The sequence below is a fragment of the Notamacropus eugenii genome, chromosome 1 (assembly GCF_028372415.1).
Source record: "Notamacropus eugenii isolate mMacEug1 chromosome 1, mMacEug1.pri_v2, whole genome shotgun sequence".
NCBI lineage: Eukaryota > Metazoa > Chordata > Mammalia > Diprotodontia > Macropodidae > Notamacropus > Notamacropus eugenii.
The window spans coordinates 123,685,149-123,704,721 of record NC_092872.1 but is presented as its reverse complement, the minus strand read 5'-3'; the positions used below and the strand labels follow the sequence as shown (position 1 = coordinate 123,704,721).

Genomic DNA, 19,573 nt, shown 5'->3' with positions numbered 1-19,573 from the left:
TCCAGTTCTTCCTTTCTCCTTCCTTTTATCTTTTACCTCCTTTTCCTTCTTACCTTTTTCTTCTTTCTTGGCCTTTCTGTGCCACTTCCTTTCTTTCTTTTCTGTTTCTCTTCCCCATCAGGCTTTCTATTTTATTTCTCCACTTCCTCTTTTCCTTCTTGATTTTTCCCTCTCCTCTTCAATTGGCTTTTTCTGAATCATTTGCATAATGAATCTTCTTTTTTTCTCTTCTTCTTTTATTCTCCTTTTCTTCTTTTTTCTAATCCATTTCTTCCTCGTGGCGTCTTCAAAATCTGTTTTCTGTTCCCCATCAATATTTCGTTTTTCTTCTTCCTCCTTTTTTTCTAATTTATTTACGTCTAATTCCTCAGCATCTTATTTCTTCTACATTTTCTCCTCTTCTGCCCCCCACCCCCACCCAAAGAGCTGCTGAGAAGTCTGTGCTCTTCCTACTGAGGCAGACCCTTTCTGAGCTCTCAGTTCTGTTTTTATTCTGGTGGTATCCAGTGGCAACGCTTACACAATAACAGGAAAATTGACCAATCCCTGAATCCTTTGTATTGGAATCTTAGAACTAAGGGTAACCAACTGACTCAGGCCAACTGCCTCCAATTATAATTGAGGGCAAGGTATTTTCCTTTCACCAAATGGCAGCAACAGCCTCGTGTGTTTTTTTTTTTATTTTCCTGAGATCTTTTTCACTTCTGGCTCTAACTATGGGAGGGACTCCTCCATATCCTCTCCTTTTCCCCTGAAGCAAATTAGTTAAGTCCTCTCAGATTGATAGTTTTGTGATAATCAATGGTAAATTATGCCAACTCTTCTCTTTCTTCTTACCTAGCTCTGACCTCAGATCAACTGAGGATGGGAAAGACCTTAATTTAGAAAGACCAAGGTCATCCCCTGCCTCTTTAGTCATTCCTGCTCATCTTGACATTTTCCTTTGAGGACTAAAGGAAAGTGTGAGGGTGACAATTTTCCACAGCTCTACCTCACTTAAATACAATCCCAAGAAGAGGACAAGCAGACTTAGGCTACCCACCTCAGAGGTTTGTTGGCAGAAATCTTCTTTCCAAGCATTAAGGTCTACAGAAATTAGAGTTGCTTCCATCTACTTAGAGGTTTGCCCTATGGATATCTGAATCAGAGGGCTTATTTCCCACGAAGATACACACACACAGGCTCAAAGATAGACACACTGCAAGAACCTTTCATCCATCTGGGAACAGTGGTTAGATTTGAAAGGGGGAGTTATTTGGCTTCTGCTGACTCAGGGTACTGCGGAATAAGATGCCTATAGTTCCTTGGAGCCTCCTCCACATTATTAAAGTTTATATATAGCATGCAGCCTAGCACAAGCATACAGGAATTTAGTAAGTGTTGTATCCATATCTCTATTGAGATGGTCCCATTCCCCATCAATGATACTCAACTCCCCACCCCCCACCCTCATCCATCATACCCGCCTTCAAGTGTAGCACAGAGGGAAAAAGTGCTTATCTGAATAGTCTTATTCCAGTCCAGTTGAATGGATGATAATAGCTATGAATAAAGTTTGGACTAAGTGATACATACCCCCTACCCCCAGTATAAGTGATTAGCCTCTAGCCAACAACTTCTGTTTATTTGTAAACCTTTTCAGAAAATGTCAAAACAAAATTAAGGCTCTAAACTGAGAAGCTCACATGAACAGGATATTGGTCAGCAGGACCCCTATTCGGATACCCTGAGGCTCTTTAGAAAACAACTGATTAATTTTTCTCTACCTTCCTTCAAGATTTGAACCCTAGAGACAGGACTCAGGTTAAGCAAGAGAGCAGCTCAGAGATTAAAGCAGAATGAAAGCCACACAATATGACCCAATTCTTCCTTCACTTGCCTTGTCTACAACTGGCTGCACCTGATATCAATTGTTATTTAATAGGGATGGCCTTCAGGTACCAGTCTCTGTTGACAACAGTCAAGGACGGGAGAGCAGGGTGATTCATTGTTCAGTCCCCATTTTTCTATCAAAGACCCCATAAAGATTCCTTTAAACTCTCAGTGAAACTAAGACTTATCAAACCAGTCATTTAGTGGGAATTTTCTCCTTTCTAAAGGAACCAATGTAGGGTTTCTTTAAACAGGTGGCTTCCCTAGTGCATTCGTGTTTGCTCACAAACATATTAATTTTGAATTGTTCACGAATTGGAACCAAGGACAAGGTACATCTGAATGTACATTTGTCTTATTCACATGAGTGAATAAGACAAATAAATAAGAAAAGGGGATTAAACTTATGAAAACTCATTTTTTCCATAAAAAATAAAAAAGTTACCATTTAAGTAGAGCTTAAAGTTTTGCAAAGTGCATTGTACATATTATGGCATTTGATGTTCATTACAGCCCTGTGAGGTAAGTGCAATTATTGTCCCTATTTTACATACAAGGGAACTGAAGTTAAGTGATTAGTGCAGGATAACCCAACAAGTAAATGTCAGAGGTAGGATTTGAGCTCAGATCTTCCTGATTCTAGGCTCTGCACCCTTACTGACTAGGCCACCTAGCTTCCATGCCTTCATTTCCAAATGAGCAGCTCTGGATTTTCACAATATCCTCAGATGTTATTCATCCTCTTTGTTCCCTTTTTCTTCCCCTTTTGCCTGCTTCTGACCTAGCCTTATGGCATCAAAATTTACCAGATCTATGTCCCATGTCCCACAGCCTACCATGTACCCTTAGAGGACAAACAGAAAGCAGAGAAATTCAACTTAGCTCCAAGTGTTAACGTACTCACCCTTTCCCCAGACATGTTTGCATATAAACAGGGTCTTCAAGAAAGAAAATCCACTTACCTTAGGGAATAAATTGGAGAGAGTTTTCATCTTCACGCAAAGAAAACATTTTCTAATAATGAGGGTTGTCCAAAAGGCAGTGGGATTCCTCATGTCATCATGGATGATTTTCACCATAGTGATGATCTTCAAAAGTCTGAAATAACTATTAGTTGGGGGTATTGTTTAAGAGTGTGTTAGCTGCTGAGTTATATGAAGTAGTTGGGAGGAATTTTGGGTTTTCCTTCCAATATTGATTCTGTGACTCTGGAAACATAAAAAGCTATATTCTTTCTGTGGTTAAATGTCAGTTCTAGATAAAACTTACTACTTAGGAAAATACATAAAAATTCAATTCTTTGGGTATTAGCACAATAGCTAGCCCTGTGATATGTTGGAGTCAATATGAAAGGAAAACTTGCATGAATAGGTGTGTTTAGTTGCAAAGAGCCTCTCTGGAATCTCTTTCCACTTGGATGAAGAGGATGATTATGGAAGAGGGAGTCTTTTTAACAATGACATTCCTGTAAATGGTAATTTTTACAATGATGCTCGTGGAAGAAGGAGGGTTTTTTTCTTATATTTGCTTGTTTGTTTATTTTTTAGGAATGCTACCTGCTCAACTAAGATGAAATGTTTTAATTAAACATTTGAGGTCAGGGAAGGGAGAAAATGAGAGAAAGGGAGCCAGAAAAGCTTTGGAGATGGTACAGTAAATAGGTATTAGAACAAATACGAGCTTCTGGCCACCTTTTCACAGAATATTCTCTTCTCAGCCGCCTTCTTTGTGTTCCAGGGTACACTGGCAATGTTGGTTGCCTTCAGGAGCCTGGAGAGATCGCTGGCAGCCTTGCTGCCTGCAGCATCAGGGAAGGATGCAGGGATTGTACCCAGGGAGTTTTTTGTTTTGTGTGGTTTTCTTTTTTTACTTTTCGTTTTCAGTCTCGCTCTGGTCCCTCACAATCACCAAAGAGTGTGAGTAGCCTAGGGCAATCTGCTCTGTATAAATGCCATCCAGGATTTTCACTTCTTGGGCCATGATGGAAGACTTTTGCTTGCGATCACCGTAGCCCTATGCACAGGAAGGTTGGGTACGGGCCCCAGCTGATGGTGCTCTCATCTGCAGCAACGATAATACTGCTCTTCCCACAAGCTAAGCTTCGTTTTTTAAATTACTATTTTATTTGTTTTCCGTGTTCTACAATCCTTTCCATGTAGCTTACATTTTTTCCCTTCCCTCCCCATCCTTTCCCTTACCCCCTCTCTCCCTCAGATGGCATAGAATTTTATATAGGTTCTCCTCATACATTCCTGTTAAATACATTTTCACCTTAGTCATGTTGTATCAAAGAATTAAAATGAATGGGAGAAATCATAAAAGAAACCAAAATGTAATACAAAAGAAAATGATCTTCTACATTCTGTGAGCGAATTCCATAATCCTTTCTCTGGATGTGGAAGGTATTTTGCCTTAAGAGACCATTGGGAATTTTGTAAGTCCTTCCGTTGCAATGAAGTTCTAAGTCTTCCAGAAAAACTCCTCACACACTGTGGTTGTTCCTGTATACAAAGTTCTCTTGGTTCTGCTCCTTTTGCTCAACATCAGTTCATATAAGTCTTTCCAGGCCTCCGTGAAGTCTTCCTGCTCGTCATTTCTTATAGCACAATTGTATTCCATTACATTCATATACCACCATTTATTCAGCCATTCCCCAATTGTGGGTCATCTCCTTGATTTCTACTTTTTGGCCACCAAGAAGAGTGTTGCTATAAATATTTTTGTACCTGTGGGACCCTTCCCCATTTTCATGATTTTTATGGGGATATAGTCCTAGAAATGATATTGCTACATAAAAGGGTGTGCATATTATTGTAACCTTTTGGGCATAGTACCAAAGTGCTCTGAAAAATGTTTGGATGAGCTCACAGCTCCACCAAGAATGAATTAGTGTTCCAACTCTCCCACATCTTCTCCAATATTTATCATCTTCCTGTTTTTTCATGTTAGCCAATCTTATAGGTGTGATGTAATATCTCAGAGTTCTTTGGATTTGCCTCTCTCTAATCAATAGTGATGTAGAGCATTTTTTCATATGACTGTAGATAGTTGTAATTTCTTCCTTGGAAAGATGCCCATTCTTATCCTTTGGCCATTTATCAATTGGAAAATGACTGATATTTTTGTACATTTGAGTCAGTTCTCTATATATTTTAGAAATGAAGCCTTTATCACAGATGGTAGCTGCAAAAATTCTTTCCCAGTTTTCTGTCTCCTTTTAATTTTTGTTGCATTGGGTTTGGTTGTGCAAAAACTTCTCAGTTTAATGTAATGAATATCATCCATTTTGCACTTTACTATGCTTTCAGTATCTTGTTTAGTCAAAAATTCTTTTCTTCTCCCTAAATCTGATAAATACACTCTTCCTTGCTCCACTAATTTTTTGCAGTGTCAATCTTTATACCTAGATCATATACCCATTTGCACTTTATTCTTGTGTATGGTGGCAGGCATTGGTGTATGCACAGTTTCTGCCATGCTGTTATCCAGTTTTCCCAGCAATTTTTGTTGAACAGTGACTTCTTATCCCAGAAGCTGGGGTCCTTGGGTTTATCAAACATTAGATTGTTATATTCCTTGACAACTGTGTCTTGAGTACCTAACCTATTCTACTAGTCTACCTTTCTGTTTCTTATCCAGTAGCAAGTAGTTTTGGTAATTGGTGCTTTAAAACACAATTTCAGATCTTGTAGAGCTAGGCCACCTTCTTTAGTATTTCTTTTCATTAGATTCCTTGATATACCGGACCTTTTGTTCTTCCAGGTGAATTTTTAAATTATTATTTCTAGCTCTAGAAAATAATTATGTGATAGTTTGATTGGTATGGCATGGAATAACTAATTAATTGTTATTTTTGTTATATTAGGTAGGCCTGCCCACAAGCAACTAATGGTTTTCCACTTATTAGATCTGACTTTATTTGTGTAAAAAGCGTTTTGTAATTCTGCCCATATAGTCCCTGGATTTGTTTGGGCAGGTAGACTCCCAAATATTTTATATTGTCTACCATAGCTTTAAATGAGATTTCTCTTTCTACCTCTTGCTGTTGGGATTTGTTAGTAACATATAGAAATGCAGAAGATTTACGTGGGTTGACTTTGTAACCTGCAACTTTGTCAAAGTTGTTTATTATTTCGAGTAGTTTTTTACTAAAATTTCTGGAGTTCTCTAAGTATATCATCATATCATCTGCAAAGTGTGATAACTTAGGTTCTTCTTGGCGTATTCTAATTTCTTCCATTTCTTTTTCTTCTCTTATTGCTACAGCTAACTTTTCTGGTAACGTATTTTTTAATAGTGGTGATAATGGACATCCTTGTTTCTCCCTTGATCCTATTGGGAATGCATATACCTTACCTCTGTTGCATATAATGCTTGCTGAAGGTTTTACTTAGACACTGCTTATTATTTTAGGGAAAGTACCATTTCTTCCTATGCTCTCCAGTGTTATCAGTAGGAATGGGTGTTGTATTTTGTCCAAAGCTTTTTTTTTGCATCTATCGAAGTAATAAAATGGTTTCTGTTAGGTTATTTGTTGATATGGCCAATAATGCAGATGCTTTTCTTAATACTGATCCAGCCCCGAATTCCTGGTATTAAGGCTTCCTGATCATAATGCATTATTCTCACGATAAGTTGCTGTATTGTTTTTGCCAAAATCTTCTTTAAAATTTTTGCATCTATATTCATTAGAGAAATTGGTGTATAATTTTTATCTCTGTTTTGGCTCTTCCTGTTTAGGTATCAAAACCAAATTTATATCATAAAAAGAATTTGGGAGGACTCTTTCTTCCTCAATTTTCCCACATACTCTGTATATTTTTGGAATTATCTGTTTTCTAAATGTTTCATAGAATTCACTTGTAAATTCATCTGACCCTAAAGATTTTTCCCTAGGGAGTTCATTGATGGCTTGTTCAATTTTTTTTTTTCTGGGATAGAGTTATTTAAGTATTCATCTCTCTCCTCTGTTAATCTCTGCAATTTATATTTTTTTAAAATAATCATCTGTCTCATTTAGCCTGTCAAATTTATGGGCATACAGGAGGGCAAAATAATTTCTAATTATTGTTTTAATTTCCTCCCCATTGGAGATGAGGTCACCCTTTTTCATTTTTAATACTGGTTATTTGGGTTTCTTCTTTCTTTTTTCAAACCAAATTGACCAAAGGGTTATCAGTTTTATTGGTTTTTTTCATATGAACAACTCCAGCTGTGTGACTTTGGCAAATCACCTAACCTCTGTTTGTCTTAGTTTCCTCAAGTGGAAAATAGGGGTAATGTGAGTACTATGTTTGGTTATGAGGGTTTCTATAAGAATCAGATGAGAAAATAACATTCAAATACTTAGCACAGTACCTAATATATAGTAAGCACTACCTCAATGTTAGTTGTTATAATCATTGTCATTATTAGATGAATTGGAAAAAGGAAAGACTAGAAGGAGGAAGTCCAGTGTGGAAGTACAGCAATAGTCTGAATGGGACAGGATGAGCAGTATGAAAATGTTTTGCACAATGGCACATGTATGTCCTCAACCAAAGTGCTTGTGGAGAGGGGGGAGGGGGAGGAGAGAATTTGAAAATCAAAAGGAAAAAAATAAAAGAACGTTAAAAATGTTTTTACATATACTTTGAAAAGGTAAAATACTATTTGAATAACAAGCAAATGATAGTAATCTGAGGGGGGAGCAGTGCTTTTCTTAAGACGGCACCTTTTTTAAAAACAGCACTTTTTCCAGTGGGAAAAACATAAAATGCCAGTCTCTACTATGGGAGAACCATTTGGATAATAGCAATATGAAGAAAAAATAACTGGCTATCCTGGTAATAATAAAGGGGGAGAAAAACCTGAAAACTGAAGGTGAACATTCGTTTCCAAGAATGAAAAATGAATGTGTTACAATTAGATTAGAGACCACTGAAGACCAAATATTTTGTCCTGTTTTCTTTGAATCCCCTCTTAGTGCCCTGAATTGTTGACAGACATAATGAATGACTTAAGCAAATAGCAAGGAATGCTTGTTAAATGAATGAGTAAATTAAAGAATTGATATTTATTCCTTTGACCTTTGTTATGTGTAAATGCTTTTTCCACTAACACTCACATTCCTGACATATTCCAATGTAAGGAATGCATGAATTCTCTCCAGTTTAAGCTGGAAATCATTAAAAAGTCCATACACATACTCTTCTCTGCCTCTGTATTCCTCCCAACATCGTAATAACATCTCCATCCACATGGGTAGGCATTCTAGTACTGTCCAAATGAAATGCTGTCACATGTGATCTTTGTGGTGGCTTCACAAAGATTATAAGATCGTGAGTTCAGAGCTAGAATGGTTCCCATTACAGTCTCTTCATCCAGCACCCCCATTTTCCAGATGAGGAAATGGAGGCCCAAAGGAACTAAATAACTTGTCCCATGTTCAAACTGAGAGTAAAAGGAAAAGTTGAAATTCAAAAGTGGGGTCGTCTGATTCCTCTGGGGCCCTGAATCAATGCACATTCTCTGTACAAGGTATAGACATACTTCCCATCATTCCCTGTGCCATTTTAAACATTTCCAACAAATGAAGATGAGAAATGGATACCTTGTGAACATAGGGGAACAACTACAGTGTAATTCTAGGCACACAGGATACCAGTATGCTCAAGTTAATAGTTGAAAGTTTGTGTGAGATGTTACAGTAAGAAAAAGACCTGGTGATTCAATACTAATGTTGTTTTCTAAAATATCTCACAAAATCAGGACTTCATCCTGTTTGACTCAAATCACATAATAACAAAGGGCATAGAGAGGCAGAGTGTGGTTATAACCATTCAGTCACAAAAATCTCTTGTTTCTACTGGACACACCACCTGCTGAACACAGGCTGTCCCCCAAATGTCGTCTCTATTCTTTGTCATCTGGGCCTCTTGACTTCTGACTTCTTGTAAATCTGTCATTAAGTCCCAATTGCTACAGGAAGCCTCTCCTAGTACATACTAAAGGTTACTGACTTCCCTTGGAGATTATCGCCCATCAATCCACGGTTATTTTGTTTGTACATGTTTTTTTTTCCATGTTGGCTCTACTACTAGTCTATCAGTTCATTGATAAAGAGGACCAACTCTGGTCTTTCCTTCCCTGGGCTTAGCACAGTGCCTGGATAAATGCTTGTAGATAAAACAGTTTAGCAATAACATAAGTGAGTTATTGTACTTATGAAATGATAAAAAATAAAACCCACAAAGCACAGGATAGGTGATGGAATTATCATGAAGCTTCAGAGTATAAAACCAAGAACCAAATGTAATAAAATAGAATCTAGTTGGAATTACTGTAAAATTGGATAGTTTTGTTACCAAAACCCAACTGTACAGGTACAATGCTGGTTAACAAACTTTCAGGTAGAGAAGATGATAAGAGGATGCAAAGGAATTCTACAAGTATCATCATTGAACAAACTGACTTGGCTTAACCTGAAGAAGGCAAGAAGACTAATGAGCAATACAAAGACTGTGGGAGGCTATGTGAAGGATTCTTTCTGTGTAAGGGGATTTTGACTTATTTTCCTTGGCATCAGAGGGCAGAACTGAGAGAAACCATTAGAGATAAGAGAAAGGTAGGTTTTGTTTTTTTCTGTATGAAAAAGCTTTCTAAGAAAAGGCTCAATTTATGCAAGAGTAAAATGGCCTGCCTAGAGAAATAGGGAGCTTTCTCTCTCTGGAATTTTCAAGAAGAGGCTACATGATTCACTTTGAGGATTTTACAGATGGTTTGTACTGGATGCACTATTTTCCCACAGCACTGAAGTGTTACTGTGCTATGAAACCACTTGAAGGCAAACTTGAGAAAGGAAAAACCTTTACCTTTATCCATTTTTTGTCTCTTTGTAGCACTCTATAAATCTAATACTTTTCTGAAGTTTAGACAGAAGGGAAGTAAGTATCACATGTCACCAGAAAGAGTTCAGGTCTATGGTTTTTATTACTAGGCTTAAGTCGAGATTTTCTTTCCCTTCCCCTCTTCCCAATTATTTATTTCTCCTTACTAACACAGTGAGTAAACCACTTTTGTTTTGTTTGTTTCGTGGGGGTGGCTAGAGTGAAGAAAGAGAAAAGTGCTCCTATTCTGTAGTCATTTCTAGGAAGAATTACTTTACAAACTCCTGAAGGAGACTGGCACTGGAGCTTTCCTTAACAAGAAAACTGATTTATGTTGGAATCACAGGGTGAATAATTAGATATCAAGAAGAATTACATTCATAGTTCACTTCTCTGATTCCATGGAATTCCAGGAGCTTTCTCAAAGACATCCTTAATCATAATTGAAGTAAATTTTTTTACTAAGGTACTATACGCAACATGAAGAGAAAACGGGGAGTGTTTTAAAGATTAATTTTTATAATGAATTCCAAAAAATTTTCCTGGCCTCAGGAAGGATGTAGCCCTATCTCTCACACCAATCCACAAACACATGATACAAGATTGATATTGGAAGCACTGACCTTGAGAGGCATTCCCTGAAAGGTTGAAGAATCATCAGAGAAAGATCTAATGATGGTCAGTATAATCCCTTTGCTAAAGGGACATGTCTTTCAGGATGTTTCCATGGACGAATTTCAGGCATAATGTTGCTCTCAACAATAATCCTTTAAGGCTTTGTGAAGCATTGTTGTTATAGAAACCCAATTAGGTCAGGAGTGAAACCAGGGGTCATGCTCAATTAAAATCTCCTTCTAGTCGTTGAAAGAACAATGCAGGTCACTTTGGCCAGTATCTACATTTTATGGATAAGGAATCCAAGGTCCAAGAAGATCAATGTCTTCTCCAAGGCAACAAATCTAGTTCATTTCAGAATCAAGCTCAACACGAATGAACACACCTTCACTTAACTGTACTTACAAAGCAGCACACTTGAGGAAGAAAAATGCAAGAAAACAAAACAAAACAAAGTGCCTCTCATCACCAAAGGGTCAGGCTCATGATAAAGAAGGGTTGCTTAGTGGAACAATCTTCTTTGGGGTCACATTTTCCCCAAGGTCAAAGGTCCAAATGCTCAAAATACTATTTGCTGAGAAGATCCCATTGCATGTTAGTAAAGACATTTCCTCATATACTTACTTGACTTTAGCCACTACGAACAAATCATTAAACAGAAAGAGATATCGTTCTTGATACTTCAGGCCTCTTCTCACTTCAACAGGATCAACAATCAGCAGTGTCCTTCTGGGGTCCATGCTAGAAGGAAGAAGTACACATGGGTCCAAGTTGGTTGATGGACTCTCCCTGTAAAAGAAGCAACAATATTGTAATATTTAGCAAAATGGTCCAAAGTGGAATGGAACTTGATAGCACAAACCAAGCCAAATCTAGCAGTCAAAATTACCTGAGTATCCTCAGTACTGGAAACACTGAAAGAGATCCTAAGGTTGTCAAAGAAATAGAGGCTGGCTCCTGCCCCACAAATTCCACCCAGGTAACCATTTCTTCTAAAGGCAGAATTTCAGCTGAGTAAGCTTCTATCTCTTCTTACTCGGACCTCTTTTTCCTTTACATATGACTTATACCTTTTACATGATGTTCTTTTTCTTGACAGTACAAATTTGAGTGAATGATTCTGATGAAAATGGCAGGTGGATTATAGGGAACTGGATTTGCTGGATGGCAGAACCAAAATGCTGTGAGAAAGGTCGTGGTCAATGGCTTCTATCATGGAGGCCACTTGAAGAAATGGACCTTGAGCTAGTGCATATGGAACAGCATCATGGTGAATAAGATTCCTGGATTCTATTGATCATCAATCACTCAACATTTATTGTTATTATTTATAGACAATGTGCCCCATGTGAATTGCTGGGGCTGCAAAATGAGAAAAGGACAATCTAAGGAACAAGTTTACTGTGAAATATAAGAAGCTTACATGCTAATGAACAAAGTGACACAACACCGTAAATTTATCACTCCAGTGTGGTCATCATTTTGCAGTCCTTGTTACATTACATGCTATAATGGAACGTTACCAATCCCCCCTACTTGTGAAATGACTGACAGTCTGATTCAATTCAACTCAATTCAATTCAATAAGTTTTTGCTACGGACCTCTATGTGTAAGATGTTAGACGAGTTGTTTAGAAAATGAAGACAAACAGGACACCGTCATTGCCCTCCAAGGGCTTTCAGTGGTAAGCAATGTTTTTCTGAATGTTGGAAAGGGAATACAAAGTAATTTGTCTTTCATATACATGTAAACTAAAATATGCACATACTAAGTTAAAGTCATTTTGTTCAACAGAATCAAAACCCTCTGCTGGAGTAGATATTCACATCTCACAACCTGTAAGCATTAAGTCTTAAATGCAGAAATCAGCAATACTTGAGCTCACCACTGAGTATGAACTGATCATACCATACAAGCTGTAAGATGGGCTATCTGGTTCAATGACTCCATTTTACAGGCTAGGAAACTGAGTCCCAGAGAACTGAAGTGATTTGTCCAAGGTGGCATAGAGAGTGAGCAACAGAGGCAGGAGATCAATGTACTCACAGCCCTCCTAAGTAATGCAGCCATCAATGCAAATCTTAATCTTTCTACTCCTTAGGAGATGCTTTAATGTATTGCTGCTCCCTCAAACAATCAATGAATCAATACTACCCAGCTCTATCTATGGAGTTATGAGCTTCCAGGAATTTAGTTAGGTTGGCCTTTGATATGGAGAGTGCCCTCAGTACCATCACCAAGCCTGAATGACTTGTGTTCTGTGGGTATAGCTTTCAAAATCCTAATGTCAACACCATGATCCATAGAGACCTCCAATGGAGGTAAAGATCACAAACATGACAGCTATATAGAACACTGCTTAGGTGAATCATGGTATGTCATTGTTATTATCCTCAGCATCCATGGAGACTTGTAAGAAGGAGCAGGTGCTCTTGTTTTCCTTTTAGGAATGAGGCATATGAAGCTCAGAAAATTTGCATTCCATTGGTAAAGCCTCAGAAGGCAACCACTGTATTGGTCACCCTCTGCATGTCCTCTTCCCAATACACCTGGACTATTCTAACAGGTTACTGATTCCTATTCCTGCCTCAAATCTTTCTCCACTCCAGTCCTTCCTTCACTCAGGAGCCAGAGATTTCTTAAGTAAAGTGCAGTTCTGGCCATGTTATACCTTCTACCTGCTTAAATAGATCAAATAGAAAATACCTTTTCTTGACCTTTTAAGCTTTTGGAAAAGCTAGCAATTATTTAGAGTTTGAAAAATCCATTAAAAATCATTTCATTATGCTCTGCTATGAACCGTGGTGAGATAGGTACTATTATTTTCCTCATTGCACAGATCAGAACACATAAGTCAAAAGTTAAGTCACACAGCCAGTAAGAGTCCTAACCAGGAACTGAACCTTTGTGTTGTTGACTCCAGGTTCAGATCTCCATCCACTGTACCCCTTAACTAACTTTTCATAACCTGACTCCTTTCTACTTTGTCACTCTTCTATTTACTGGCTGTCTAATGCCTGGAACACTCTCCCCTTCTCATCATTATCATGTTTCTTGGACAAAAGTCTAATTCTTTCTTCTTCAGGACTTTCCCTGTCCCATTCCCTTCCCTACTACGCCACCACACTCTCTCCTTGCTCTTTACCATATATAGTTTAGATGCATTTTGTGTGAAAACAATCATGTATGTATTACTAAGTATCCAAAATCCAATCATAAAAGGGGATAGGAATAATGGTTAAGAGAAAACAATCTAATCTCATACACAAACATTTTAGAAGATGCTCTGCTGCAGGATTAGTAGTAAGCATATCCTTGCCAAGAACCCAAAACTAACGTGGAAATTCTGGCTTCTCTTGAGTCAGGAGGCAGGCAACGTAATCTATCTAATCAGCTGCAAGAAATCTCAAATGCTATCAACAGCTGAAACAGTATCCGCTTGGCAGTACTTGGCACAGCTATAATTCATGACTCACTTCCTAAAACAGCATCCCCCAAAGACAGCCCAAACGTTAACTATATTACAGTGATTCAAGTAAAAGTGGGCAAGATAGAATTAGACAATAGTTGCTATGAAAAATATCTAGAAATTTCCCTGTACTGGAAAATCAGTGAGTCCACCAACTCATGACTGAGAGTTAGTGTGTCTCTTAATCTTTCCTAGAAGAGGCTTGGCATTTCAGAACAGAGAGCCCATGTGTACACTGTGTTAACTTTTCTTTCGGGGATTACATTTCTAAAAGGGTGACTGGAATGACGAGTAGATTCCAAAACATGACATGTGACCTTCTCTAGAAGTGAGATCTTTTCTATGAAAAATGGATTTAGGGGTACTTGTCATATGAGAAAAAAACTGGAAGGAATATCCTGAGAAAGAAGGATTCGATGTGTTCTAATTGACTGCATGGAACTGAAATAAGGAAGACCCATCATCCTGAGTTCAAATCTGGCCATAGACCCTTACAGCTTTGGGAACCTGGGCAAGTCATTCTCTCCTATTTGCCATCGTTTCCTCATGTGTCAAGTTAACTGGAAAGGAAAATGACAAACCCCACCAGAACTCTGCAAGAAAATCACAGAAATTATAACAGAGTTAGACATGGCTGAAAAAGAAAGCTTAAGAGCCACAACAGCATGTGCACATGCACTGTCTTAGATGCTTACCATACCATCACAAAAACCCATACTGGGAACCCTCAGTGTTGTGTGTTATTGATTTCAATTCAATTTTGGAAAATTTAAGTTAATCAAGGTACACTTCCAAAAACTCATCACTACAAATTCATTGTTTTATTCCTCAATTTTGATTTAAAGAAAAACAATAATTCCCATTCAAAAGATCCATCGACACCTAGGATAAAGGACCCCAACTCAAAGTAATGGGGTCCCTCGAAGGGACCCCAAAATGGTCCTGTGGCTTTATTGAAATTGCAAGACAAACACTGATATATATATATATATATATATATATATATATATATATATATATATATATATATATATATATATATATATATATATATACATGTATATATATATATACATATATATATATATATGTATATATATATATACATATATATATATATATATATATATATATATATGTATATATATGTGGACACCAATTCTACCAAGTTCCTCGAAATGAACCAAAAATTCACCTGGATTGCAACAAATCAGGAGGAAATGTGGAAAACAGTAGAATAAAATATTTACTGTAAGAAATATCTCAACAGTTCTCTAAGCCTGAAGTTCAGTGAGTATATAATATCCAGGGAAACAAACAGTTAGTATGTTTACCGTTGCTAAGTGAGGCCCTGCCTTCTGGAATAGCCACCACATGGATAATCTGTGCTAGGTTTTCTTTTGAGCAGCGTCTTTCTAGAAGGGGGACCAGGATGGTGAGCAGAAGAGAAAACATGTAATATGACCTTCCCTGGAAGGAAGATCCTTTCTGTGAAATAGAGACCTAGGAGTACATGATATCTAAAGGAATATAATGAGGAAGAAGAATTTGTTTTGTTCTCCTTGACGGAAGGACATTTCATACACTTCAAGGCTCGGAGTCGGGAAGAACTATTTTCCTCAGAATCTTACTGGATAGACCCTGGGCAAGTCACTTCACTCCAATGGCTTCAGTTTCCTCCTCTGTCAAATGAACTGCTGAATAAATTGACAATTCCTTCCAGTATCACCACCATGGAATCCCCAGAAATGGTGAGAGAGTAAGAAATGACAGAAAAAACTTAACATCCACTAGGACCTGTGCACTTGCAAAGAACTAAATGCAGGGATACCAGTCCCAAATCAAATTTGAGTACTCTCAAGACATAACTTTTATTGATTTCATTTCCTTTGTGGACATTAAACTCTCAACAGTATCTCTGTTATTAAACAGAAATGAGGTAAAATTTAAAGAAAACTCACCATTCCAAATTCGTTGTTTTGTTCCTGAGTTTTGACTTGAAGAAATGACAGCATTCCATACTCACGAAATCAAGTAGGACAGAAGGGAGAAGTGTCCCCCCCTCAAAGTAATAGAGAAATTATTCGAAAATTGTCCTGTGGCTTTTTTGAAATGCCGGGACAAACACCTATACCGATATCCACAATAATTCCACAAATGTCCCACTCATTGAACGAAACAGTCGAGTGGATTTCAATGATTCAGGGGAAAATGAGGAAAATAGGGTTATGCAATATTTACTGTGAAAATTTTTCAGAAGTTCTGTTAACGAGAAGCACAGTGAGTCCGAACCGAAACGGCTGACAAACTGTCTGAGTGTTGACAGTTGCTAGGTGACCCCTAGCATTCTAGAATAGTCCCCACCCTCCCCCATGGGTACTCTGGGCTAGGTTTTCTTCTGGGCAGCATATTTCTGGAAGGTTGAACAGGATGGTGAGGGCATGAGAAATCATGTAATATGACCTTCACTGAAAGGGAGATCCTTTGTGTGAAAGGGAAATTTATGATATCTGAAGGAACATAATGAAGAAGGATTTGGTTTGTCCTGAACTGAATGACACTGTGCATCCAACACTGGGCTTCGAGTCAGGAAGACCCATCTTCCTGAGCTAAAATCTGGCCTCAGAATCTTACTTGAGAGTCCCTGGGCAAGTCACTTCATTCTATTTGCCTCAGTTTCCTCTTCTGTCCAAGGAGCAGCTGAATGAAGTGCCAACCCCCGCCAGCATCCCTGCCATGAAATTCCCACACATGATGACAGAGTTACAAATGGCAGAAAAAGAAACATAACATCCACAGCAACCTGGGCACTTGCATTGAATGAAATGCAGGGATACCAAACCAAAAATCAAGCTTTAGCATTCTCAAGAACTGCCTTTATGCATTTATTATTCATTATTTATTCATTTATTTATTTTATTCATTAACCTTTCTGTACATCAAACTCTCAGGAGTATCCCCGGCACTGAACTTAACTGAGGCAAAATTTAAATAAATCTCACCATTCCAAATTCGTTGTTTTGTTCTTTAGTTTTGACTTGAAGGAAAGACAACTGTCCATATTCAAAAGATCAAGTAGAACCACAGGGGGAAGTATCCCCACTCAAAGTAAAATGGAAAGGACCTCAAAATGGTCCTGGGGCTTTTTTTAAAAGCCACGACAAACACTGACCCCCAAGTCGGTCTAAATGAACTCAAAACTCACCTGGATTTCAATGATTCAGGAAGAAATGAAGAACATAGTATAACACAGTATTGACAATGAGCAATATCTCCAAAGTTCTCTGAGCTCAATGAGTAGATACCATCTTGACAAAAAACCAGTTTGTGTGTTGACCTTTGCTAGGTGAGGCCCTCATTCTAGAATAGGCAGCCCCTGAGTACTCTCTGCTGAGTTTTCTTCTGAAAGGGTGAGTAGGATGGCGAGGGGATGAGAAATCATGCCATATGAATTTCATTGGAAGGAAGATCTATTCCTTTATATGGAGACTTAGGGATAGATGCTATCTCAAGGTTCATCCTGAGGAAGAAGGATTTCTTGTGATGTTCTTTACTGCATTGCACTGGGCCTATATTACTGGCCCTGGAGTCAGGAACACCCTCCATTCAAACTTCAAATATTGCCTCAGTCTCTTATTGGCTGTAAGGACCTGAGCAAATCAATTCTCTCTATTTGCCTCAGTTTTCTTACCTGTAAAATGAGCAGGAGAACATAAAGATAAACATCTCCAGTATCCCTTCCAATAAAGCCACAGATAGGATGATATAGGCAGACATGGCTGAAAAGAAATTAACAACCACAAAAACATGTGCACTTGCATTGCATTAAGGGCAGGGATACCACGCTAAAAAATCAAGATTGAGAACACTCAAGAACTGCATTTTATTGATTTCAATTAGCTTTCTGAACTTTAAACTATCAAAAACATCCCAATTACTAAATGTAACTAGGACAAACTTTAAAAACCTAAAATTTCCGAATTGGTTATTTTATTCCTGAATTTTGACTTGAAGTGAAAAAAAAAAAAAAACCTGTTCTGCAAAGATCAAGTGGAAGCAGATGAGGAAGATTCTCCACTCAAAGTAAAACTGAAAGAACCGAGAACATACCTGTGATTTTATTTAAATGCCACGACAAACACTGACACTTCTATCCAAATAATTCCCTAACAGAGTTTCCATGTGAACCCAAAATCACCTGTGTTTTATTGATTCAGGAGGAAATGACGGAAATAGGATTACACAATATATACTATGAAAAATATCGCAAAAGTTCTCTGAGCTAGAAGCTCACCGAGTCCATATCAGTATGTCAGAAAAACATTTTATGTGTTTACATTTGCTAAGTGAGGCCCTGCATTAATGGAATAGGCACCACAGGAGTTCTTTGTCGTAGGTTTTCTTCTGGTCAGCATATTTCTAGAAGGTTGACCAGGATGGAGAGTGGAGGTTAAACCCTCCCATATGATGTTCACTGGAGGAAAACTTTTTTCTTGGAAATAGAGACTTAGGGTGACATAATATCTCAAAGATTATCCTGAAAAAGAAGGATTTCTGGTGTTCCTTTTAGCTGCATGACACTGTGCATCCAGTGCTGCATCTAGTTTCAGGAAGACCTATCTTCTAGCATTCCGATCTGGGCTCAAATTCTTACTAGAAGTGAGAACCTGAGCAAGGCATTTCGCTGTCTTTGGCCCAGTTTCGTCATATATTTAATGGTCTGAAGAATAATATGAAAAACCCCTCCAGAATTACTGCTTTGAAATCCCCAGACATGGTAAGAGAGTTTCAAATGGCAGAAAAAAATTTAACATCCACAACCTTACAGGCTTTCATTGAATTAAATGCAGGGAGACAAGCCCAAAAATCAAGATTGAAAGACCTTGAGAGTTTCCTCTTCTGTCAAATGAGTCAAAACCATCTAGTACCTCTGACAAGAAAGCTCCAGACATCGTGACAGAATTAGACAGGACTAAAAAAATATTCTTCACAAGCATATTCACATCTGCACATGCACTGTCTTATATTCTGGGGATAGCATTCCAAAAAGGTCCTGTGGATGTTTTGAATTGCCACCGCAAACACCTATACTGATATTGACAATAATTCATTAAAGGTCCCCCTAAGGGAAACTTAAAGTCACCTATTTTCTTGGGGACACCTGGTAAGTTATTTCACCCTATTCGTCAGTTTCCTTATCAGTGAAATGACTTAGAAGCGTAAATGGCAAAGTAGCCCATTATCTTTGCCAAGAGATCTCCAAATAGTTCACCAAGAATCTGCTACAATTCAAATTACTCAGCTTAAACAAGTGTCCCTTCTTTGGACAAGACAGAACATCATGAGGAGCAAAGACGAAAGTAGAAGGGAAGTCAATTGAAATGCTATGTTTTCCAAAATTTGCTTACAGATTTCTTTTTTTCTGTGAAGGATTTGCTTTTCTGGGGTTGGGATTCTGTTTTCTGGCATTTGAATAAATGTTTTGGTATTGTCTTCCATGTGGACAGTCTCTTTATCATATTTTGTGCTTCAGAACTGTGCTAGTATATTCACAACTGCTGTTGGTGCTGTGAATATTGCATTGGTACTATCAGTGGGAACCAAAGTTAGGAGAGAATGTATTTACGGTAAGTGAACCTTCTGAAAATTCCAATCAAGCAATTAAAAATGCATGTGACCTGTTAACTAGGGAATGCCTATTCAAACGTGAGAATATGTCCTTAATGGATTATTACTGTTCTGTAGGGC

General features: G+C 38.0%; 1 long non-coding RNA gene across 2 annotated transcripts in view; it reads right to left on the bottom strand.

Moving 5' to 3' along the window:
* Positions 1 to 16,124, bottom strand: part of LOC140506085 (uncharacterized) — a 37,755-nt gene extending 21,631 nt beyond the window's left edge. For both annotated transcript variants that reach the window (XR_011967766.1, XR_011967767.1), the window contains exons 1-2: positions 15,787 to 16,124; positions 10,980 to 11,144 (exon numbers count right to left, since the gene is read on the bottom strand). This is a non-coding gene — a long non-coding RNA (uncharacterized lncRNA). The remainder of the gene's footprint in view (positions 1 to 10,979; positions 11,145 to 15,786) is intronic.
* Between the last annotated feature and the right edge of the window lie 3,449 nt (positions 16,125 to 19,573).